This window comes from Petromyzon marinus, chromosome 37 (assembly GCF_048934315.1).
Source record: "Petromyzon marinus isolate PM22_M1 ecotype Great Lakes invasive population chromosome 37, UKy_Petmar_22M1.pri1.0, whole genome shotgun sequence".
NCBI classification, from domain to species: Eukaryota; Metazoa; Chordata; class Hyperoartia; order Petromyzontiformes; family Petromyzontidae; genus Petromyzon; species Petromyzon marinus.
This window is the reverse complement of record NC_133703.1, coordinates 14,752,461-14,779,090: the sequence shown is the minus strand read 5'-3', so window position 1 is coordinate 14,779,090 and position 26,630 is coordinate 14,752,461. Positions and strand designations below refer to the sequence as shown.

Genomic DNA, 26,630 nt, shown 5'->3' with positions numbered 1-26,630 from the left:
GCCTGAGCCATCATGCGATCAGTTATAGTCGTGTTAAATCATCACTACGTTTGGTACTCACACCATAGTCATAGTGCAAGGCTATCACAAAGACACTGCTGGGTATAGTCTACGGTAGTTTAACAGTATGGGGCGATGTTGCTATGAGCTTTCCCAAGAAACTAATTTATTGTGATTGTCATCTTAATGTATACAGTATTGTTCTACAATGTAAACGGTACCTGCACTATCTAACCCATTGTTCTTCATTGCAAGACCCGCAAGCCACTGACGGCCCCTGGTGGCCTTTAGTGCGGCCCCTGATCTGCTGCCCCGCACAATACATAAAGAGTGACAACACCCCCCAATATCATCATCATCATCATGCTGCTGTCAAACACCAACAACATCGTCATCATCATCGTGCTGCTGTCAAACCCAAACATCGTCATCATGCTGCTGTCAAACCCCAACATCATCATCATCATGCTGCTGTCAAACCCCAACATCATCATCATCGTACTGCTGTCAAACACCAACAACATCGTCATCATCGTGCTGGTGTCAAACCCCAACATCAACATCATCATCATCATGATCGTGCTGCTGTCAAACCCCAACATCATAATCATCATCATCGTGCTGCTGTCAACCCCCAACATCAACATCATCGTGCTGCTGTCAAACCCCAACATCATCATCATCATGCTGGTGTCAAACCCCAACATCATCATCATCGTGCTGGTGTCAAACCCCAACATCAACATCATCATCATGATCGTGCTGCTGTCAAACCCCAACATCATCATCATCGTGCTGCTGTCAAACCCCAACATCATAATCATCATCGTGCTGGTGTCAAACCCCAACATCATCATCATCATCATCGTGCTGGTGTCAAACCCCAACATCATCGTCATCATCATCGTGCTGCTGTCAAACCCCAACATCGTCATCATCATCGTGCTGCTGTCAAACCCCAACATCGTCATCATCATCGTGCTGGTGTCAAACCCCAACATCATCATCATCATGCTGCTGTCAAATCCCAACAACATCATCATCATCATCGTGCTGGTGTCAAACCCCAACATCATCATCATCATGCTGCTGTCAAACCCCAACATCATCATCATCATCGTGCTGGTGTCAAACCCCAACATCATCATCATCGTGCTGGTGTCAAACCCCAACATCATCATCATCATCGTACTGCTGTCAAACACCAACATCATCATCATCATCATGCTGGTGTCAAACCCCAACATCAACATCATCATCATGATCGTGCTGCTGTCAAACCCCAACATCATCATCATCATGAACGTGCTGCTGTCAAACCCCAACAACATCAACATCATCATCATCGTGCTGCTGTCAAACCCCAAAATCAACATCATCATCGTGCTGGTGCCAAACCCCAACATCATCATCATCATGCCGCTGTTAAACCCCAACATCATCATCATCATGATCGTGCTGCTGTCAAACCCCAATGGTTTCAAATGTGTGGCGGCCCTCACACTGATGGCGTCTTATCGGCGAAAGTGCCCCCCCCTCCCCTCTGAAAATTAGTGAAGATCACTGCTCTAGTTATAAATTAGTGAAGATCACTGCTCTAGTTATACATTAGTGAAGATCACTTCTCTAGTTATAAATTAGTGAAGATCACTGCTCTAGTTATAAATTAGTGAAGATCACTGCTCTAGTTATAAGTTAGTGAAGATCACTGCTCTAGTTATAAGTTAGTGAAGATCACTGCTCTAGTTATACATTAGTGAAGATCACTGCTCTAGTTATACATTAGTGAAGATCACTTCTCTAGTTATAAATTAGTGAAGATCACTGCTCTAGTTATAAATTAGTGAAGATCACTGCTCTAGTTATAAATTAATGAAGATCACTGCTCTAGTTATAAATTAGTGAAGATCACTGCTCTAGTTATAAGTTAGTGAAGATCACTGCTCTAGTTATAAATTAGTGAAGATCACTGCTCTAGTTATAAATTAGTGAAGATCACTGCTCTAGTTATAAGTTAGTGAAGATCACTGCTCTAGTTATAAGTTAGTGAAGATGACTGCTCTAGTTATACATTAGTGAAGATCACTGCTCTAGTTATACATTAGTGAAGATCACTTCTCTAGTTATAAATTAGTGAAGATCACTGCTCTAGTTATAAATTAGTGAAGATCACTGCTCTAGTTATAAATTAATGAAGATCACTGCTCTAGTTATAAATTAGTGAAGATCACTGCTCTAGCTATAAATTAGTGAAGATCACTGCTCTAGTTATACATTAGTGAAGATCACTGCTCTAGTTATACATTAGTGAAGATCACTGCTCTAGTAATACTTTAGTGAAGATCACTGCTCTAGTTATGAATTAGTGGAGAAAACTGCTCTAGTTATAAATTAGTGAAGATCACTGCTCTAGTTATAAATTAGTGGAGAACACTGCTCTAGTTATACATTAGTGAAGATCACTGCTCTAGTTATACATTAGTGAAGATCACTGCTCTAGTTATACATTAGTGAAGAAGACTACTCTAGTTATACATTAGTGAAGAACACTGCTCTAGTTATAAATTAGTGAAGAACACTGCTCTAGTTATACATTAGTGAAGATCACTGCTCTCGTTATAAATTAGTGAAGAACACTGCTCTTGTTATAAATTAGTGAAGATCACTGCTCTAGTTATACGTTAGGGAAGAACACTGCTCTAGTTATACATTAGTGGAGAACACTACTCTAGTTATACATTAGTGAAGAACACTGCTCTAGTTATAAATTAGTGAAGAACACTGCTCTAGTTATAAATCAGTGAAGATCACTGCTCTAGTTATAAATTAGTGAAGATCACTACTCTAGTTATAAATTAGTGAAGATCACTGCTCTAGTTATACATTAGTGAAGAACACTACTCTAGTTATAAATTAGTGAAGATCACTGCTCTAGTTATACATTAGTGAAGATCACTGCTCTAGTTATACATTAGTGAAGATCACTGCTCTAGTTATACATTAGTGAAGATCACTGCTCTAGTTATAAATTAGTGAAGATCACTGCTCTAGTTATAAATCAGTGAAGAACACTGCTCTAGTTATAAATTAGTGAAGAACACTGCTCTAGTTATAAATTAGTGAAGATCACTGATCTAGTTATAAATTAGTGAAGAACACTGCTCTAGTTATACATTAGTGAAGATCACTGCTCTAGTTATACATTAGTGAAGAACACTGCTCTAGTTATAAATTAGTGAAGAACACTGCTCTTGTTATAAATTAGTGAAGATCACTGCTCTAGTTATAAATTAGTGAAGATCACTGCTCTAGTTATAAATTAGTGAAGATCACTGCTCTAGCTATAAATTAGTGAAGATCACTGCTCTAGTTATACATTAGTGAAGATCACTGCTCTAGTTATAAATTAGTGAAGATCACTGCTCTAGTTATAAATCAGTGAAGAACACTGCTCTAGTTATAAATTAGTGAAGAACACTGCTCTAGTTATAAATTAGTGAAGATCACTGATCTAGTTATAAATTAGTGAAGAACACTGCTCTAGTTATACATTAGTGAACAACACTGCTCTAGTTATAAATTAGTGAAGATCACTGCTCTAGTTATAAATTAGTGAAGAACACTGCTCTAGTTATACATTAGTGAAGAACACTGCTCTAGTTATAAATCAGTGAAGATCGCTGCTCTAGTTATAAATCACTGAAGATCGCTGCTCTAGTTATAAATTAGTGAAGATCACTGCTCTATTTATAAGTCAGTGAAGATCACTGCTCTAGTTATACATTAGTGAAGAACACTGCTCTAGTTATAAATCAGTGAAGATCGCTGCTCTAGTTATAAATCAGTGAAGATCGCTGCTCTAGTTATAAATTAGTGAAGATCACTGCTCTAATTATAAGTCAGTGAAGATCACTGCTCTAGTTATACATTAGTGAAGAACACTGCTCTAGTTATAAATTAGTGAAGAACACTGCGCTAGTCATAAATTAGTGAAGAACACTGCTCTAGTTATACTTTAGTGAAGATCACTGCTCTAGTTATGAATTAGTGGAGAACACTGCTCTAGTTATAAATTAGTGAAGATCACTGCTCCAGTTATACATTAGTGAAGATCACTGCTCTAGTTATAAATTAGTGAAGATCACTGCTCTAGTTATAAATTAGTGAAGAACACTGCTCTAGTTATACATGAGTGAAGAACACTGCTTTAGTTATAAATCAGTGAAGATCACTGCTCTAGTTATGAATTAGTGAAGATCACTGCTCTAGTTATACATTAGTGAAGATCACTGCTCTAGTTATACATTAGTGAAGAACACTACTCTAGTTATAAATTAGTGAAGATCACTGCTCTAGTTATAAATTAGTGAAGATCGCTGCTCTAATTATACATCAGTGAAGATCACTGCTCTAGTTATACATTAGTGAAGATCACTGCTCTAGTTATAAATTAGTGAAGATCACTGCTCTAGTTATAAATCAGTGAAGAACACTGCTCTAGTTATAAATTAGTGAAGAACACTGCTCTAGTTATAAATTAGTGAAGATCACTGATCTAGTTATAAATTAGTGAAGAACACTGCTCTAGTTATACATTAGTGAACAACACTGCTCTAGTTATAAATTAGTGAAGATCACTGCTCTAGTTATAAATTAGTGAAGAACACTGCTCTAGTTATACATTAGTGAAGAACACTGCTCTAGTTATAAATCAGTGAAGATCGCTGCTCTAGTTATAAATCACTGAAGATCGCTGCTCTAGTTATAAATTAGTGAAGATCACTGCTCTAATTATAAGTCAGTGAAGATCACTGCTCTAGTTATACATTAGTGAAGATCACTGCTCTAGTTATAAATCAGTGAAGATCGCTGCTCTAGTTATAAATCAGTGAAGATCACTGTTCTAGTTATAAATCAGTGAAGATCGCTGCTCTAGTTATAAATCAGTGAAGATCACTGCTCTAGTTATACATTAGTGAAGATCACTGCTCTAGTTATACATTAGTGAAGATCACTGCTCTAGTTATACATTAGTGAAGATCACTGCTCTAGTTATAAATTAGTGAAGAACACTGCTCTAGTTATACATTAGTGAAGATTGCTGCTCTAGTTATACATTAGTGAAGATCACTGCTCTAGTTATACATTAGTGAAGAACACTGCTCTAGTTATAAATTAGTGAAGATCACTGCTCTAGTTATAAATTAGTGAAGATCACTGCTCTAGCTATAAATTAGTGAAGATCACTGCTGTAGTTATACTTTAGTGAAGATCACTGCTCTAGTTATAAATTAGTGGAGAACACTGCTCTAGTTATAAATTAGTGAAGAACACTGCTCTTGTTATAAATTAGTGAAGATCACTGCTCTAGTTATACATTAGTGAAGAACACTGCTCTAGTTATACATTAGTGGAGAACACTACTCTAGTTATAAATTAGTGAAGAACACTGCTCTTGTTATAAATTAGTGAAGATCACTGCTCTAGTTATAAATTAGTGAAGAACACTGCTCTAGTTATAAATTAGTGAAGATCGCTGCTCTAATTATACATCAGTGAAGATCACTGCTCTAGTTAAACATTAGTGAAGATCACTGCTCTAGTTATAAATCAGTGAAGATCACTGCTCTAGTTATAAATTAGTGAAGATCACTGCTCTAGTTATAAATCAGTGAAGATCACTGTTCTAGTTATAAATCAGTGAAGATCGCTGCTCTAGTTATAAATCAGTGAAGATCACTGCTCTAGTTATACATTAGTGAAGATCACTGCTCTAGTTATACATTAGTGAAGATCACTGCTCTAGTTATACATTAGTGAAGATCACTGCTCTAGTTATAAATTAGTGAAGATCACTGCTCTAGTTATACATTAGTGAAGATCACTGCTCTAGTTATACATTAGTGAAGAACACTGCTCTAGTTATAAATTAGTGAAGATCACTGCTCTAGTTATAAATTAGTGAAGATCACTGCTCTAGCTATAAATTAGTGAAGATCACTGCTGTAGTTATACTTTAGTGAAGATCACTGCTCTAGTTATAAATTAGTGGAGAACACTGCTCTAGTTATAAATTAGTGAAGAACACTGCTCTTGTTATAAATTAGTGAAGATCACTGCTCTAGTTATACATTAGTGAAGAACACTGCTCTAGTTATACATTAGTGGAGAACACTACTCTAGTTATAAATTAGTGAAGAACACTGCTCTTGTTATAAATTAGTGAAGATCACTGCTCTAGTTATAAATTAGTGAAGAACACTGCTCTAGTTATAAATTAGTGAAGAACACTGCTCTAGTTATACATTAGTGAAGATCACTGCTCTAGTTGTACATTAGTGAAGAACACCGCTCTAGTTATAAATCAGTGAAGATCGCTGCTCTAGTTATAAATGAGTGAAGATCGCTGCTCTAGTTATAAATTAGTGAAGATCACTGCTCTAATTATAAGTCAGTGAAGATCACTGCTCTAGTTATACATTAGTGAAGAACACTGCTCTAGTTATAAATTAGTGAAGAACACTGCTCTAGTTATAAGTTAGTGAACAACACTGCTCTAGTTATAAATTAGTGAAGAACACTGCTCTAGCTATAAATTAGTGAAGATCACTGCTCTAGTTATACTTTAGTGAAGATCACTGCTCTAGTTATAAATTAGTGAAGAACACTGCTCTAGTTATACATTAGTGAAGATCACTGCTCTAGTTATACATTAGTGAAGATCACTGCTCTAGTTATAAATTAGTGAAGAACACTGCTCTTGTTATAAATTAGTGGAGAACACTACTCTAGTTATAAATTAGTGAAGATCACTGCTCTAGTTATAAATTAGTGAAGATCACTGCTCTAGCTATAAATTAGTGAAGATCACTGCTCTAGTTATACTTTAGTGAAGATCACTGCTCTAGTTATAAATTAGTGGAGACCACTGCTCTAGTTATAAATTAGTGAAGAACACTGCTCTTGTTATAAATTAGTGAAGATCACTGCTCTAGTTATACATTAGTGGAGAACACTGGTCTAGTTATACATTAGTGGAGAACACTACTCTAGTTATAAATTAGTGAAGAACACTGCTCTTGTTATAAATTAGTGAAGATCACTGCTCTAGTTATAAATTAGTGAAGAACACTGCTCTAGTTATAAATTAGTGAAGAACACTGCTCTAGTTATACATTAGTGAAGAACACTGCTCTAGTTATAAATCAGTGAAGATCGCTGCTCTTGTTATAAATTAGTGAAGAACACTGCTCTAGTTATACATTAGTGAAGATTGCTGCTCTAGTTATACATTAGTGAAGATCACTGCTCTAGTTATACATTAGTGAAGAACACTGCTCTAGTTATAAATTAGTGAAGATCACTGCTCTAGTTATAAATTAGTGAAGATCACTGCTCTAGTTATAAATCAGTGAAGATCGCTGCTCTTGTTATAAATTAGTGAAGAACACTGCTCTAGTTATACATTAGTGAAGATCACTGCTCTAGTTATACATTAGTGAAGATCACTGCTCTAGTTATACATTAGTGAAGAACACTGCTCTAGTTATAAATTAGTGAAGATCACTGCTCTAGTTATAAATTAGTGAAGATCACTGCTCTAGCTATAAATTAGTGAAGATCACTGCTGTAGTTATACTTTAGTGAAGATCACTGCTCTAGTTATAAATTAGTGGAGAACACTGCTCTAGTTATAAATTAGTGAAGAACACTGCTCTTGTTATAAATTAGTGAAGATCACTGCTCTAGTTATACATTAGTGAAGAACACTGCTCTAGTTATACATTAGTGGAGAACACTACTCTAGTTATAAATTAGTGAAGAACACTGCTCTTGTTATAAATTAGTGAAGATCACTGCTCTAGTTATAAATTAGTGAAGAACACTGCTCTAGTTATAAATTAGTGAAGAACACTGCTCTAGTTATACATTAGTGAAGATCACTGCTCTAGTTATACATTAGTGAAGAACACTGCTCTAGTTATAAATCAGTGAAGATCACTGCTCTAGTTATAAATCAGTGAAGATCGCTGCTCTAGTTATAAATTAGTGAAGATCACTGCTCTAATTATAAGTCAGTGAAGATCACTGCTCTAGTTATACATTTGTGAAGAACACTGCTCTAGTTATAAATTAGTGAAGAACACTGCTCTAGTTATAAGTTAGTGAACAACACTGCTCTAGTTATAAATTAGTGAAGAACACTGCTCTAGTTATAAATTAGTGAAGATCACTGCTCTAGCTATAAATTAGTGAAGATCACTGCTCTAGTTATACTTTAGTGAAGATCACTGCTCTAGTTATAAATTAGTGAAGAACACTGCTCTAGTTATACATTAGTGAAGATCACTGCTCTAGTTATAAATTAGTGAAGAACACTGCTCTTGTTATAAATTAGTGGAGAACACTACTCTAGTTATAAATTAGTGAAGATCACTGCTCTAGTTATAAATTAGTGAATATCACTGCTCTAGCTATAAATTAGTGAAGATCACTGCTCTAGTTATACTTTAGTGAAGATCACTGCTCTAGTTATAAATTAGTGGAGACCACTGCTCTAGTTATAAATTATTGAAGAACACTGCTCTTGTTATAAATTAGTGAAGATCACTGCTCTAGTTATACATTAGTGGAGAACACTGGTCTAGTTATACATTAGTGGAGAACACTACTCTAGTTATAAATTAGTGAAGAACACTGCTCTTGTTATAAATTAGTGAAGATCACTGCTCTAGTTATAAATTAGTGAAGAACACTGCTCTAGTTATAAATTAGTGAAGAACACTGCTCTAGTTATACATTAGTGAAGAACACTGCTCTAGTTATAAATCAGTGAAGATCGCTGCTCTTGTTATAAATTAGTGAAGAACACTGCTCTAGTTATACATTAGTGAAGATTGCTGCTCTAGTTATACATTAGTGAAGATCACTGCTCTAGTTATACATTAGTGAAGATCACTGCTCTAGTTATACATTAGTGAAGAACACTGCTCTAGTTATAAATTAGTGAAGATCACTGCTCTAGTTATAAATTAGTGAAGATCACTGCTCTAGCTATAAATTAGTGAAGATCACTGCTGTAGTTATACTTTAGTGAAGATCACTGCTCTAGTTATAAATTAGTGGAGAACACTGCTCTAGTTATAAATTAGTGAACAACACTGCTCTAGTTATAAATTAGTGAAGATCACTGCTCTAGCTATAAATTAGTAAAGATCACTGCTCTAGTTATACATTAGTGAACAACACTGCTCTAGTTATAAATTAGTGAAGATCACTGCTCTAGTTATAAATTAGTGAAGAACACTGCTCTAGTTATAGATTAGTGAAGAACACTGCTCTAGTTATAAATCAGTGAAGATCGCTGCTCTAGTTATAAATCACTGAAGATCGCTGCTCTAGTTATAAATTAGTGAAGATCACTGCTCTAATTATAAGTCAGTGAAGATCACTGCTCTAGTTATACATTTGTGAAGAACACTGCTCTAGTTATAAATCAGTGAAGATCGCTGCTCTAGTTATAAATCAGTGAAGATCGCTGCTCTAGTTATAAATTAGTGAAGATCACTGCTCTAATTATAAGTCAGTGAAGATCACTGCTCTAGTTATACATTTGTGAAGAACACTGCTCTAGTTATAAATTAGTGAAGAACACTGCTCTAGTTATAAGTTAGTGAACAACACTGCTCTAGTTATAAATTAGTGAAGAACACTGCTCTAGTTATAAATTAGTGGAGATCACTGCTCTAGCTATAAATTAGTGAAGATCACTGCTCTAGTTATACTTTAGTGAAGATCACTGCTCTAGTTATAAATTAGTGAAGAACACTGCTCTAGTTATACATTAGTGAAGATCACTGCTCTAGTTATAAATTAGTGAAGAACACTGCTCTTGTTATAAATTAGTGGAGAACACTACTCTAGTTATAAATTAGTGAAGATCACTGCTCTAGTTATAAATTAGTGAAGATCACTGCTCTAGCTATAAATTAGTGAAGATCACTGCTCTAGTTATACTTTAGTGAAGATCACTGCTCTAGTTATAAATTAGTGGAGACCACTGCTCTAGTTATAAATTATTGAAGAACACTGCTCTTGTTATAAATTAGTGAAGATCACTGCTCTAGTTATACATTAGTGGAGAACACTGGTCTAGTTATACATTAGTGGAGAACACTACTCTAGTTATAAATTAGTGAAGAACACTGCTCTTGTTATAAATTAGTGAAGATCACTGCTCTAGTTATAAATTAGTGAAGAACACTGCTCTAGTTATAAATTAGTGAAGAACACTGCTCTAGTTATACATTAGTGAAGAACACTGCTCTAGTTATAAATCAGTGAAGATCGCTGCTCTTGTTATAAATTAGTGAAGAACACTGCTCTAGTTATACATTAGTGAAGATTGCTGCTCTAGTTATACATTAGTGAAGATCACTGCTCTAGTTATACATTAGTGAAGATCACTGCTCTAGTTATACATTAGTGAAGAACACTGCTCTAGTTATAAATTAGTGAAGATCACTGCTCTAGTTATAAATTAGTGAAGATCACTGCTCTAGCTATAAATTAGTGAAGATCACTGCTGTAGTTATACTTTAGTGAAGATCACTGCTCTAGTTATAAATTAGTGGAGAACACTGCTCTAGTTATAAATTAGTGAACAACACTGCTCTAGTTATAAATTAGTGAAGATCACTGCTCTAGCTATAAATTAGTAAAGATCACTGCTCTAGTTATACATTAGTGAACAACACTGCTCTAGTTATAAATTAGTGAAGATCACTGCTCTAGTTATAAATTAGTGAAGAACACTGCTCTAGTTATAGATTAGTGAAGAACACTGCTCTAGTTATAAATCAGTGAAGATCGCTGCTCTAGTTATAAATCACTGAAGATCGCTGCTCTAGTTATAAATTAGTGAAGATCACTGCTCTAATTATAAGTCAGTGAAGATCACTGCTCTAGTTATACATTAGTGAAGAACACTGCTCTAGTTATAAATCAGTGAAGATCGCTGCTCTAGTTATAAATCAGTGAAGATCGCTGCTCTAGTTATAAATTAGTGAAGATCACTGCTCTAATTATAAGTCAGTGAAGATCACTGCTCTAGTTATACATTAGTGAAGAACACTGCTCTAGTTATAAATTAGTGAAGAACACTGCGCTAGTCATAAATTAGTGAAGAACACTGCTCTAGTTATACTTTAGTGAAGATCACTGCTCTAGTTATGAATTAGTGGAGAACACTGCTCTAGTTATAAATTAGTGAAGATCACTGCTCCAGTTATACATTAGTGAAGATCACTGCTCTAGTTATAAATTAGTGAAGATCACTGCTCTAGTTATAAATTAGTGAAGAACACTGCTCTAGTTATACATTAGTGAAGAACACTGCTTTAGTTATAAATCAGTGAAGATCACTGCTCTAGTTATGAATTAGTGAAGATCACTGCTCTAGTTATACATTAGTGAAGATCACTGCTCTATTTATACATTAGTGAAGAACACTACTCTAGTTATAAATTAGTGAAGATCACTGCTCTAGTTATAAATTATTGAAGATCGCTGCTCTAATTATACATCAGTGAAGATCACTGCTCTAATTATAAGTCAGTGAAGATCACTGCTCTAGTTATACATTAGTGAAGAACACTGCTCTAGTTATAAATTAGTGAAGAACACTGCGCTAGTCATAAATTAGTGAAGAACACTGCTCTAGTTATACTTTAGTGAAGATCACTGCTCTAGTTATGAATTAGTGGAGAACACTGCTCTAGTTATAAATTAGTGAAGATCACTGCTCCAGTTATACATTAGTGAAGATCACTGCTCTAGTTATAAATTAGTGAAGATCACTGCTCTAGTTATAAATTAGTGAAGAACACTGCTCTAGTTATACATGAGTGAAGAACACTGCTTTAGTTATAAATCAGTGAAGATCACTGCTCTAGTTATGAATTAGTGAAGATCACTGCTCTAGTTATACATTAGTGAAGATCACTGCTCTAGTTATACATTAGTGAAGAACACTACTCTAGTTATAAATTAGTGAAGATCACTGCTCTAGTTATAAATTAGTGAAGATCGCTGCTCTAATTATACATCAGTGAAGATCACTGCTCTAGTTATACATTAGTGAAGATCACTGCTCTAGTTATAAATTAGTGAAGATCACTGCTCTAGTTATAAATCAGTGAAGAACACTGCTCTAGTTATAAATTAGTGAAGAACACTGCTCTAGTTATAAATTAGTGAAGATCACTGATCTAGTTATAAATTAGTGAAGAACACTGCTCTAGTTATACATTAGTGAACAACACTGCTCTAGTTATAAATTAGTGAAGATCACTGCTCTAGTTATAAATTAGTGAAGAACACTGCTCTAGTTATACATTAGTGAAGAACACTGCTCTAGTTATAAATCAGTGAAGATCGCTGCTCTAGTTATAAATCACTGAAGATCGCTGCTCTAGTTATAAATTAGTGAAGATCACTGCTCTAATTATAAGTCAGTGAAGATCACTGCTCTAGTTATACATTAGTGAAGATCACTGCTCTAGTTATAAATCAGTGAAGATCGCTGCTCTAGTTATAAATCAGTGAAGATCACTGTTCTAGTTATAAATCAGTGAAGATCGCTGCTCTAGTTATAAATCAGTGAAGATCACTGCTCTAGTTATACATTAGTGAAGATCACTGCTCTAGTTATACATTAGTGAAGATCACTGCTCTAGTTATACATTAGTGAAGATCACTGCTCTAGTTATAAATTAGTGAAGAACACTGCTCTAGTTATACATTAGTGAAGATTGCTGCTCTAGTTATACATTAGTGAAGATCACTGCTCTAGTTATACATTAGTGAAGAACACTGCTCTAGTTATAAATTAGTGAAGATCACTGCTCTAGTTATAAATTAGTGAAGATCACTGCTCTAGCTATAAATTAGTGAAGATCACTGCTGTAGTTATACTTTAGTGAAGATCACTGCTCTAGTTATAAATTAGTGGAGAACACTGCTCTAGTTATAAATTAGTGAAGAACACTGCTCTTGTTATAAATTAGTGAAGATCACTGCTCTAGTTATACATTAGTGAAGAACACTGCTCTAGTTATACATTAGTGGAGAACACTACTCTAGTTATAAATTAGTGAAGAACACTGCTCTTGTTATAAATTAGTGAAGATCACTGCTCTAGTTATAAATTAGTGAAGAACACTGCTCTAGTTATAAATTAGTGAAGATCGCTGCTCTAATTATACATCAGTGAAGATCACTGCTCTAGTTAAACATTAGTGAAGATCACTGCTCTAGTTATAAATCAGTGAAGATCACTGCTCTAGTTATAAATTAGTGAAGATCACTGCTCTAGTTATAAATCAGTGAAGATCACTGTTCTAGTTATAAATCAGTGAAGATCGCTGCTCTAGTTATAAATCAGTGAAGATCACTGCTCTAGTTATACATTAGTGAAGATCACTGCTCTAGTTATACATTAGTGAAGATCACTGCTCTAGTTATACATTAGTGAAGATCACTGCTCTAGTTATAAATTAGTGAAGAACACTGCTCTAGTTATACATTAGTGAAGATTGCTGCTCTAGTTATACATTAGTGAAGATCACTGCTCTAGTTATACATTAGTGAAGATCACTGCTCTAGTTATACATTAGTGAAGAACACTGCTCTAGTTATAAATTAGTGAAGATCACTGCTCTAGTTATAAATTAGTGAAGATCACTGCTCTAGCTATAAATTAGTGAAGATCACTGCTGTAGTTATACTTTAGTGAAGATCACTGCTCTAGTTATAAATTAGTGGAGAACACTGCTCTAGTTATAAATTAGTGAAGAACACTGCTCTTGTTATAAATTAGTGAAGATCACTGCTCTAGTTATACATTAGTGAAGAACACTGCTCTAGTTATACATTAGTGGAGAACACTACTCTAGTTATAAATTAGTGAAGAACACTGCTCTTGTTATAAATTAGTGAAGATCACTGCTCTAGTTATAAATTAGTGAAGAACACTGCTCTAGTTATAAATTAGTGAAGAACACTGCTCTAGTTATACATTAGTGAAGATCACTGCTCTAGTTGTACATTAGTGAAGAACACCGCTCTAGTTATAAATCAGTGAAGATCGCTGCTCTAGTTATAAATGAGTGAAGATCGCTGCTCTAGTTATAAATTAGTGAAGATCACTGCTCTAATTATAAGTCAGTGAAGATCACTGCTCTAGTTATACATTAGTGAAGAACACTGCTCTAGTTATAAATTAGTGAAGAACACTGCTCTAGTTATAAGTTAGTGAACAACACTGCTCTAGTTATAAATTAGTGAAGAACACTGCTCTAGTTATAAATTAGTGAAGATCACTGTTCTAGCTATAAATTAGTGAAGATCACTGCTCTAGTTATACTTTAGTGAAGATCACTGCTCTAGTTATAAATTAGTGAAGAACACTGCTCTAGTTATACATTAGTGAAGATCACTGCTCTAGTTATACATTAGTGAAGATCACTGCTCTAGTTATAAATTAGTGAAGAACACTGCTCTTGTTATAAATTAGTGGAGAACACTACTCTAGTTATAAATTAGTGAAGATCACTGCTCTAGTTATAAATTAGTGAAGATCACTGCTCTAGCTATAAATTAGTGAAGATCACTGCTCTAGTTATACTTTAGTGAAGATCACTGCTCTAGTTATAAATTAGTGGAGACCACTGCTCTAGTTATAAATTAGTGAAGAACACTGCTCTTGTTATAAATTAGTGAAGATCACTGCTCTAGTTATACATTAGTGGAGAACACTGGTCTAGTTATACATTAGTGGAGAACACTACTCTAGTTATAAATTAGTGAAGAACACTGCTCTTGTTATAAATTAGTGAAGATCACTGCTTTAGTTATAAATTAGTGAAGAACACTGCTCTAGTTATAAATTAGTGAAGAACACTGCTCTAGTTATACATTAGTGAAGAACACTGCTCTAGTTATAAATCAGTGAAGATCGCTGCTCTTGTTATAAATTAGTGAAGAACACTGCTCTAGTTATACATTAGTGAAGATTGCTGCTCTAGTTATACATTAGTGAAGATCACTGCTCTAGTTATACATTAGTGAAGAACACTGCTCTAGTTATAAATTAGTGAAGATCACTGCTCTAGTTATAAATTAGTGAAGATCACTGCTCTAGTTATAAATCAGTGAAGATCGCTGCTCTTGTTATAAATTAGTGAAGAACACTGCTCTAGTTATACATTAGTGAAGATCACTGCTCTAGTTATACATTAGTGAAGATCACTGCTCTAGTTATACATTAGTGAAGAACACTGCTCTAGTTATAAATTAGTGAAGATCACTGCTCTAGTTATAAATTAGTGAAGATCACTGCTCTAGCTATAAATTAGTGAAGATCACTGCTGTAGTTATACTTTAGTGAAGATCACTGCTCTAGTTATAAATTAGTGGAGAACACTGCTCTAGTTATAAATTAGTGAAGAACACTGCTCTTGTTATAAATTAGTGAAGATCACTGCTCTAGTTATACATTAGTGAAGAACACTGCTCTAGTTATACATTAGTGGAGAACACTACTCTAGTTATAAATTAGTGAAGAACACTGCTCTTGTTATAAATTAGTGAAGATCACTGCTCTAGTTATAAATTAGTGAAGAACACTGCTCTAGTTATAAATTAGTGAAGAACACTGCTCTAGTTATACATTAGTGAAGATCACTGCTCTAGTTATACATTAGTGAAGAACACTGCTCTAGTTATAAATCAGTGAAGATCACTGCTCTAGTTATAAATCAGTGAAGATCGCTGCTCTAGTTATAAATTAGTGAAGATCACTGCTCTAATTATAAGTCAGTGAAGATCACTGCTCTAGTTATACATTTGTGAAGAACACTGCTCTAGTTATAAATTAGTGAAGAACACTGCTCTAGTTATAAGTTAGTGAACAACACTGCTCTAGTTATAAATTAGTGAAGAACACTGCTCTAGTTATAAATTAGTGAAGATCACTGCTCTAGCTATAAATTAGTGAAGATCACTGCTCTAGTTATACTTTAGTGAAGATCACTGCTCTAGTTATAAATTAGTGAAGAACACTGCTCTAGTTATACATTAGTGAAGATCACTGCTCTAGTTATAAATTAGTGAAGAACACTGCTCTTGTTATAAATTAGTGGAGAACACTACTCTAGTTATAAATTAGTGAAGATCACTGCTCTAGTTATAAATTAGTGAATATCACTGCTCTAGCTATAAATTAGTGAAGATCACTGCTCTAGTTATACTTTAGTGAAGATCACTGCTCTAGTTATAAATTAGTGGAGACCACTGCTCTAGTTATAAATTATTGAAGAACACTGCTCTTGTTATAAATTAGTGAAGATCACTGCTCTAGTTATACATTAGTGGAGAACACTGGTCTAGTTATACATTAGTGGAGAACACTACTCTAGTTATAAATTAGTGAAGAACACTGCTCTTGTTATAAATTAGTGAAGATCACTGCTCTAGTTATAAATTAGTGAAGAACACTGCTCTAGTTATAAATTAGTGAAGAACACTGCTCTAGTTATACATTAGTGAAGAACACTGCTCTAGTTATAAATCAGTGAAGATCGCTGCTCTTGTTATAAATTAGTGAAGAACACTGCTCTAGTTATACATTAGTGAAGATTGCTGCTCTAGTTATACATTAGTGAAGATCACTGCTCTAGTTATACATTAGTGAAGATCACTGCTCTAGTTATACATTAGTGAAGAACACTGCTCTAGTTATAAATTAGTGAAGATCACTGCTCTAGTTATAAATTAGTGAAGATCACTGCTCTAGCTATAAATTAGTGAAGATCACTGCTGTAGTTATACTTTAGTGAAGATCACTGCTCTAGTTATAAATTAGTGGAGAACACTGCTCTAGTTATAAATTAGTGAACAACACTGCTCTAGTTATAAATTAGTGAAGATCACTGCTCTAGCTATAAATTAGTAAAGATCACTGCTCTAGTTATACATTAGTGAACAACACTGCTCTAGTTATAAATTAGTGAAGATCACTGCTCTAGTTATAAATTAGTGAAGAACACTGCTCTAGTTATAGATTAGTGAAGAACACTGCTCTAGTTATAAATCAGTGAAGATCGCTGCTCTAGTTATAAATCACTGAAGATCGCTGCTCTAGTTATAAATTAGTGAAGATCACTGCTCTAATTATAAGTCAGTGAAGATCACTGCTCTAGTTATACATTTGTGAAGAACACTGCTCTAGTTATAAATCAGTGAAGATCGCTGCTCTAGTTATAAATCAGTGAAGATCGCTGCTCTAGTTATAAATTAGTGAAGATCACTGCTCTAATTATAAGTCAGTGAAGATCACTGCTCTAGTTATACATTTGTGAAGAACACTGCTCTAGTTATAAATTAGTGAAGAACACTGCTCTAGTTATAAGTTAGTGAACAACACTGCTCTAGTTATAAATTAGTGAAGAACACTGCTCTAGTTATAAATTAGTGGAGATCACTGCTCTAGCTATAAATTAGTGAAGATCACTGCTCTAGTTATACTTTAGTGAAGATCACTGCTCTAGTTATAAATTAGTGAAGAACACTGCTCTAGTTATACATTAGTGAAGATCACTGCTCTAGTTATAAATTAGTGAAGAACACTGCTCTTGTTATAAATTAGTGGAGAACACTACTCTAGTTATAAATTAGTGAAGATCACTGCTCTAGTTATAAATTAGTGAAGATCACTGCTCTAGCTATAAATTAGTGAAGATCACTGCTCTAGTTATACTTTAGTGAAGATCACTGCTCTAGTTATAAATTAGTGGAGACCACTGCTCTAGTTATAAATTATTGAAGAACACTGCTCTTGTTATAAATTAGTGAAGATCACTGCTCTAGTTATACATTAGTGGAGAACACTGGTCTAGTTATACATTAGTGGAGAACACTACTCTAGTTATAAATTAGTGAAGAACACTGCTCTTGTTATAAATTAGTGAAGATCACTGCTCTAGTTATAAATTAGTGAAGAACACTGCTCTAGTTATAAATTAGTGAAGAACACTGCTCTAGTTATACATTAGTGAAGAACACTGCTCTAGTTATAAATCAGTGAAGATCGCTGCTCTTGTTATAAATTAGTGAAGAACACTGCTCTAGTTATACATTAGTGAAGATTGCTGCTCTAGTTATACATTAGTGAAGATCACTGCTCTAGTTATACATTAGTGAAGATCACTGCTCTAGTTATACATTAGTGAAGAACACTGCTCTAGTTATAAATTAGTGAAGATCACTGCTCTAGTTATAAATTAGTGAAGATCACTGCTCTAGCTATAAATTAGTGAAGATCACTGCTGTAGTTATACTTTAGTGAAGATCACTGCTCTAGTTATAAATTAGTGGAGAACACTGCTCTAGTTATAAATTAGTGAACAACACTGCTCTAGTTATAAATTAGTGAAGATCACTGCTCTAGCTATAAATTAGTAAAGATCACTGCTCTAGTTATACATTAGTGAACAACACTGCTCTAGTTATAAATTAGTGAAGATCACTGCTCTAGTTATAAATTAGTGAAGAACACTGCTCTAGTTATAGATTAGTGAAGAACACTGCTCTAGTTATAAATCAGTGAAGATCGCTGCTCTAGTTATAAATCACTGAAGATCGCTGCTCTAGTTATAAATTAGTGAAGATCACTGCTCTAATTATAAGTCAGTGAAGATCACTGCTCTAGTTATACATTAGTGAAGAACACTGCTCTAGTTATAAATCAGTGAAGATCGCTGCTCTAGTTATAAATCAGTGAAGATCGCTGCTCTAGTTATAAATTAGTGAAGATCACTGCTCTAATTATAAGTCAGTGAAGATCACTGCTCTAGTTATACATTAGTGAAGAACACTGCTCTAGTTATAAATTAGTGAAGAACACTGCGCTAGTCATAAATTAGTGAAGAACACTGCTCTAGTTATACTTTAGTGAAGATCACTGCTCTAGTTATGAATTAGTGGAGAACACTGCTCTAGTTATAAATTAGTGAAGATCACTGCTCCAGTTATACATTAGTGAAGATCACTGCTCTAGTTATAAATTAGTGAAGATCACTGCTCTAGTTATAAATTAGTGAAGAACACTGCTCTAGTTATACATTAGTGAAGAACACTGCTTTAGTTATAAATCAGTGAAGATCACTGCTCTAGTTATGAATTAGTGAAGATCACTGCTCTAGTTATACATTAGTGAAGATCACTGCTCTATTTATACATTAGTGAAGAACACTACTCTAGTTATAAATTAGTGAAGATCACTGCTCTAGTTATAAATTATTGAAGATCGCTGCTCTAATTATACATCAGTGAAGATCACTGCTCTAGTTAAACATTAGTGAAGATCACTGCTCTAGTTATAAATCAGTGAAGATCACTGCTCTAGTTATAAATTAGTGAAGATCACTGCTCTAGTTATAAATCAGTGAAGATCACTGTTCTAGTTATAAATCAGTGAAGATCGCTGCTCTAGTTATAAATCAGTGAAGATCACTGCTCTAGTTATACATTAGTGAAGATCACTGCTCTAGTTATAAATTAGTGAAGATCACTGCTCTAATTATAAGTCAGTGAAGATCACTGCTCTAGTTATACATTAGTGAAGAACACTGCTCTAGTTATAAATTAGTGAAGAACACTGCTCTAGTTATACATTAGTGAAGATCACTGCTCTCGTTATAAATTAGTGAAGAACACTGCTCTTGTTATAAATTAGTGAAGATCACTGCTCTAGTTATACGTTAGGGAAGAACACTGCTCTAGTTATACATTAGTGGAGAACACTACTCTAGTTATACATTAGTGAAGAACACTGCTCTAGTTATAAATTAGTGAAGAACACTGCTCTAGTTATAAATCAGTGAAGATCACTGCTCTAGTTATAAATTAGTGAAGATCACTACTCTAGTTATAAATTAGTGAAGATCACTGCTCTAGTTATACATTAGTGAAGAACACTACTCTAGTTATAAATTAGTGAAGATCACTGCTCTAGTTATACATTAGTGAAGATCACTGCTCTAGTTATACATTAGTGAAGATCACTGCTCTAGTTATACATTAGTGAAGATCACTGCTCTAGTTATAAATTAGTGAAGATCACTGCTCTAGTTATAAATCAGTGAAGAACACTGCTCTAGTTATAAATTAGTGAAGAACACTGCTCTAGTTATAAATTAGTGAAGATCACTGATCTAGTTATAAATTAGTGAAGAACACTGCTCTAGTTATACATTAGTGAAGATCACTGCTCTAGTTATACATTAGTGAAGAACACTGCTCTAGTTATAAATTAGTGAAGAACACTGCTCTTGTTATAAATTAGTGAAGATCACTGCTCTAGTTATAAATTAGTGAAGATCACTGCTCTAGTTATAAATTAGTGAAGATCACTGGTCTAGCTATAAATTAGTGAAGATCACTGCTCTAGTTATACATTAGTGAACAACACTGCTCTAGTTATAAATTAGTGAAGATCACTGCTCTAGCTATAAATTAGTGAAGATCACTGCTCTAGTTATACATTAGTGAAGATCACTGCTCTAGTTATAAATTAGTGAAGATCACTGCTCTAGTTATAAATCAGTGAAGAACACTGCTCTAGTTATAAATTAGTGAAGAACACTGCTCTAGTTATAAATTAGTGAAGATCACTGATCTAGTTATAAATTAGTGAAGAACACTGCTCTAGTTATACGTTAGTGAAGAACACTGCTCTAGTTATAAATCAGTGAAGATCGCTGCTCTAGTTATAAATCAGTGAAGATCGCTGCTCTAGTTATAAATTAGTGAAGATCACTGCTCTAATTATAAGTCAGTGAAGATCACTGCTCTAGTTATACATTAGTGAAGAACACTGCTCTAGTTATAAATTAGTGAAGAACACTGCGCTAGTCATAAATTAGTGAAGAACACTGCTCTAGTTATACTTTAGTGAAGATCACTGCTCTAGTTATGAATTAGTGGAGAACACTGCTCTAGTTATAAATTAGTGAAGATCACTGCTCCAGTTATACATTAGTGAAGATCACTGCTCTAGTTATAAATTAGTGAAGATCACTGCTCTAGTTATAAATTAGTGAAGAACACTGCTCTAGTTATACATGAGTGAAGAACACTGCTTTAGTTATAAATCAGTGAAGATCACTGCTCTAGTTATGAATTAGTGAAGATCACTGCTCTAGTTATACATTAGTGAAGATCACTGCTCTAGTTATACATTAGTGAAGAACACTACTCTAGTTATAAATTAGTGAAGATCACTGCTCTAGTTATAAATTAGTGAAGATCGCTGCTCTAATTATACATCAGTGAAGATCACTGCTCTAGTTAAACATTAGTGAAGATCACTGCTCTAGTTATAAATCAGTGAAGATCACTGCTCTAGTTATAAATTAGTGAAGATCACTGCTCTAGTTATAAATCAGTGAAGATCACTGTTCTAGTTATAAATCAGTGAAGATCGCTGCTCTAGTTATAAATCAGTGAAGATCACTGCTCTAGTTATACATTAGTGAAGATCACTGCTCTAGTTATACATTAGTGAAGATCACTGCTCTAGTTATACATTAGTGAAGATCACTGCTCTAGTTATAAATTAGTGAAGAACACTGCTCTAGTTATACATTAGTGAAGATTGCTGCTCTAGTTATACATTAGTGAAGATCACTGCTCTAGTTATACATTAGTGAAGATCACTGCTCTAGTTATACATTAGTGAAGAACACTGCTCTAGTTATAAATTAGTGAAGATCACTGCTCTAGTTATAAATTAGTGAAGATCACTGCTCTAGCTATAAATTAGTGAAGATCACTGCTGTAGTTATACTTTAGTGAAGATCACTGCTCTAGTTATAAATTAGTGGAGAACACTGCTCTAGTTATAAATTAGTGAACAACACTGCTCTAGTTATAAATTAGTGAAGATCACTGCTCTAGCTATAAATTAGTAAAGATCACTGCTCTAGTTATACATTAGTGAACAACACTGCTCTAGTTATAAATTAGTGAAGATCACTGCTCTAGTTATAAATTAGTGAAGAACACTGCTCTAGTTATAGATTAGTGAAGAACACTGCTCTAGTTATAAATCAGTGAAGATCGCTGCTCTAGTTATAAATCACTGAAGATCGCTGCTCTAGTTATAAATTAGTGAAGATCACTGCTCTAATTATAAGTCAGTGAAGATCACTGCTCTAGTTATACATTAGTGAAGAACACTGCTCTAGTTATAAATCAGTGAAGATCGCTGCTCTAGTTATAAATCAGTGAAGATCGCTGCTCTAGTTATACATTTGTGAAGAACACTGCTCTAGTTATAAATTAGTGAAGAACACTGCTCTAGTTATAAGTTAGTGAACAACACTGCTCTAGTTATAAATTAGTGAAGAACACTGCTCTAGTTATAAATTAGTGAAGATCACTGCTCTAGCTATAAATTAGTGAAGATCACTGCTCTAGTTATACTTTAGAGAAGATCACTGCTCTAGTTATAAATTAGTGAAGAACACTGCTCTAGTTATACATTAGTGAAGATCACTGCTATAGTTATACATTAGTGAAGATCACTGCTCTAGTTATAAATTAGTGAAGAACACTGCTCTTGTTATAAATTAGTGGAGAACACTACTCTAGTTATAAATTAGTGAAGATCACTGCTCTAGTTATAAATTAGTGAAGATCACTGCTCTAGCTATAAATTAGTGAAGATCACTGCTCTAGTTATACTTTAGTGAAGATCACTGCTCTAGTTATAAATTAGTGGAGACCACTGCTCTAGTTATAAATTATTGAAGAACACTGCTCTTGTTATAAATTAGTGAAGATCACTGCTCTAGTTATACATTAGTGGAGAACACTGGTCTAGTTATACATTAGTGGAGAACACTACTCTAGTTATAAATTAGTGAAGAACACTGCTCTTGTTATACATTAGTGAACAACACTGCTCTAGTTATAAATTAGTGAAGAACACTGCTCTAGTTATAAATTAGTGAAGAACACTGCTCTAGTTATACATTAGTGAAGAACACTGCTCTAGTTATAAATCAGTGAAGATCGCTGCTCTAGTTATAAATCACTGAAGATCGCTGCTCTAGTTATAAATTAGTGAAGATCACTGCTCTAATTATAAGTCAGTGAAGATCACTGCTCTAGTTATACATTAGTGAAGAACACTGCTCTAGTTATAAATCAGTGAAGATCGCTGCTCTAGTTATAAATCAGTGAAGATCGCTGCTCTAGTTATAAATTAGTGAAGATCACTGCTCTAATTATAAGTCAGTGAAGATCACTGCTCTAGTTATACATTAGTGAAGAACACTGCTCTAGTTATAAATTAGTGAAGAACACTGCGCTAGTCATAAATTAGTGAAGAACACTGCTCTAGTTATACTTTAGTGAAGATCACTGCTCTAGTTATGAATTAGTGGAGAACACTGCTCTAGTTATAAATTAGTGAAGATCACTGCTCCAGTTATACATTAGTGAAGATCACTGCTCTAGTTATAAATTAGTGAAGATCACTGCTCTAGTTATAAATTAGTGAAGAACACTGCTCTAGTTATACATTAGTGAAGAACACTGCTTTAGTTATAAATCAGTGAAGATCACTGCTCTAGTTATGAATTAGTGAAGATCACTGCTCTAGTTATACATTAGTGAAGATCACTGCTCTAGTTATACATTAGTGAAGAACACTACTCTAGTTATAAATTAGTGAAGATCACTGCTCTAGTTATAAATTAGTGAAGATCGCTGCTCTAATTATTCATCAGTGAAGATCACTGCTCTAGTTAAACATTAGTGAAGATCACTGCTCTAGTTATAAATCAGTGAAGATCACTGCTCTAGTTATAAATTAGTGAAGATCACTGCTCTAGTTATAAATCAGTGAAGATCACTGTTCTAGTTATAAATCAGTGAAGATCGCTGCTCTAGTTATAAATCAGTGAAGATCACTGCTCTAGTTATACATTAGTGAAGATCACTGCTCTAGTTATACATTAGTGAAGATCACTGCTCTAGTTATACATTAGTGAAGATCACTGCTCTAGTTATAAATTAGTGAAGAACACTGCTCTAGTTATACATTAGTGAAGATTGCTGCTCTAGTTATACATTAGTGAAGATCACTGCTCTAGTTATACATTAGTGAAGATCACTGCTCTAGTTATACATTAGTGAAGAACACTGCTCTAGTTATAAATTAGTGAAGATCACTGCTCTAGTTATAAATTAGTGAAGATCACTGCTCTAGCTATAAATTAGTGAAGATCACTGCTGTAGTTATACTTTAGTGAAGATCACTGCTCTAGTTATAAATTAGTGGAGAACACTGCTCTAGTTATAAATTAGTGAAGAACACTGCTCTTGTTATAAATTAGTGAAGATCACTGCTCTAGTTATACATTAGTGAAGAACACTGCTCTAGTTATACATTAGTGGAGAACACTACTCTAGTTATAAATTAGTGAAGAACACTGCTCTTGTTATAAATTAGTGAAGATCACTGCTCTAGTTATAAATTAGTGAAGAACACTGCTCTAGTTATAAATTAGTGAAGAACACTGCTCTAGTTATACATTAGTGAAGATCACTGCTCTAGTTATACATTAGTGAAGAACACCGCTCTAGTTATAAATCAGTGAAGATCGCTGCTCTAGTTATAAATGAGTGAAGATCGCTGCTCTAGTTATAAATTAGTGAAGATCACTGCTCTAATTATAAGTCAGTGAAGATCACTGCTCTAGTTATACATTAGTGAAGAACACTGCTCTAGTTATAAATTAGTGAAGAACACTGCTCTAGTTATAAGTTAGTGAACAACACTGCTCTAGTTATAAATTAGTGAAGAACACTGCTCTAGTTATAAATTAGTGAAGATCACTGTTCTAGCTATAAATTAGTGAAGATCACTGCTCTAGTTATACTTTAGTGAAGATCACTGCTCTAGTTATAAATTAGTGAAGAACACTGCTCTAGTTATACATTAGTGAAGATCACTGCTCTAGTTATACATTAGTGAAGATCACTGCTCTAGTTATAAATTAGTGAAGAACACTGCTCTTGTTATAAATTAGTGGAGAACACTACTCTAGTTATAAATTAGTGAAGATCACTGCTCTAGTTATAAATTAGTGAAGATCACTGCTCTAGCTATAAATTAGTGAAGATCACTGCTCTAGTTATACTTTAGTGAAGATCACTGCTCTAGTTATAAATTAGTGGAGACCACTGCTCTAGTTATAAATTAGTGAAGAACACTGCTCTTGTTATAAATTAGTGAAGATCACTGCTCTAGTTATACATTAGTGGAGAACACTGGTCTAGTTATACATTAGTGGAGAACACTACTCTAGTTATAAATTAGTGAAGAACACTGCTCTTGTTATAAATTAGTGAAGATCACTGCTCTAGTTATAAATTAGTGAAGAACACTGCTCTAGTTATAAATTAGTGAAGATCACTGCTCTAGTTATACTTTAGTGAAGATCACTGCTCTAGTTATAAATTAGTGGAGACCACTGCTCTAGTTATAAATTATTGAAAAACACTGCTCTTGTTATAAATTAGTGAAGATCACTGCTCTAGTTATACATTAGTGGAGAACACTGGTCTAGTTATACATTAGTGGAGAACACTACTCTAGTTATAAATTAGTGAAGAACACTGCTCTTGTTATAAATTAGTGAAGATCACTGCTCTAGTTATAAATTAGTGAAGAACACTGCTCTAGTTATAAATTAGTGAAGAACACTGCTCTAGTTATACATTAGTGAAGAACACTGCTCTAGTTATAAATCAGTGAAGATCGCTGCTCTTGTTATAAATTAGTGAAGAACACTGCTCTAGTTATACATTAGTGAAGATTGCTGCTCTAGTTATACATTAGTGAAGATCACTGCTCTAGTTATACATTAGTGAAGATCACTGCTCTAGTTATACATTAGTGAAGAACACTGCTCTAGTTATAAATTAGTGAAGATCACTGCTCTAGTTATAAATTAGTGAAGATCACTGCTCTAGCTATAAATTAGTGAAGATCACTGCTGTAGTTATACATTAGTGAAGAACACTTGCTCTAGTTATAAATTAGTGAAGATCACTGCTCTAGTTATAAATTAGTGAAGATCACTGCTCTAGCTATAAATTAGTGAAGATCACTGCTGTAGTTATACTTTAGTGAAGATCACTGCTCTAGTTATAAATTAGTGGAGAACACTGCTCTAGTTATAAATTAGTGAAGAACACTGCTCTTGTTATAAATTAGTGAAGATCACTGCTCTAGTTATACATTAGTGAAGAACACTGCTCTAGTTATACATTAGTGGAGAACACTACTCTAGTTATAAATTAGTGAAGAACACTGCTCTTGTTATAAATTAGTGAAGATCACTGCTCTAGTTATAAATTAGTGAAGAACACTGCTCTAGTTATAAATTAGTGAAGAACACTGCTCTAGTTATACATTAGTGAAGATCACTGCTCTAGTTATACATTAGTGAAGAACACCGCTCTAGTTATAAATCAGTGAAGATCGCTGCTCTAGT

The 26,630-nt window shown here is 34.1% G+C and overlaps 1 protein-coding gene across 3 annotated transcripts in view; it reads left to right on the top strand.

The window, feature by feature from the left end:
* Positions 1-26,630, top strand: part of LOC116949508 (phosphoinositide 3-kinase regulatory subunit 6-like) — a 108,312-nt gene that overhangs the window by 65,837 nt on the left and 15,845 nt on the right. The gene's annotated exons all lie outside the window — the stretch shown is intronic.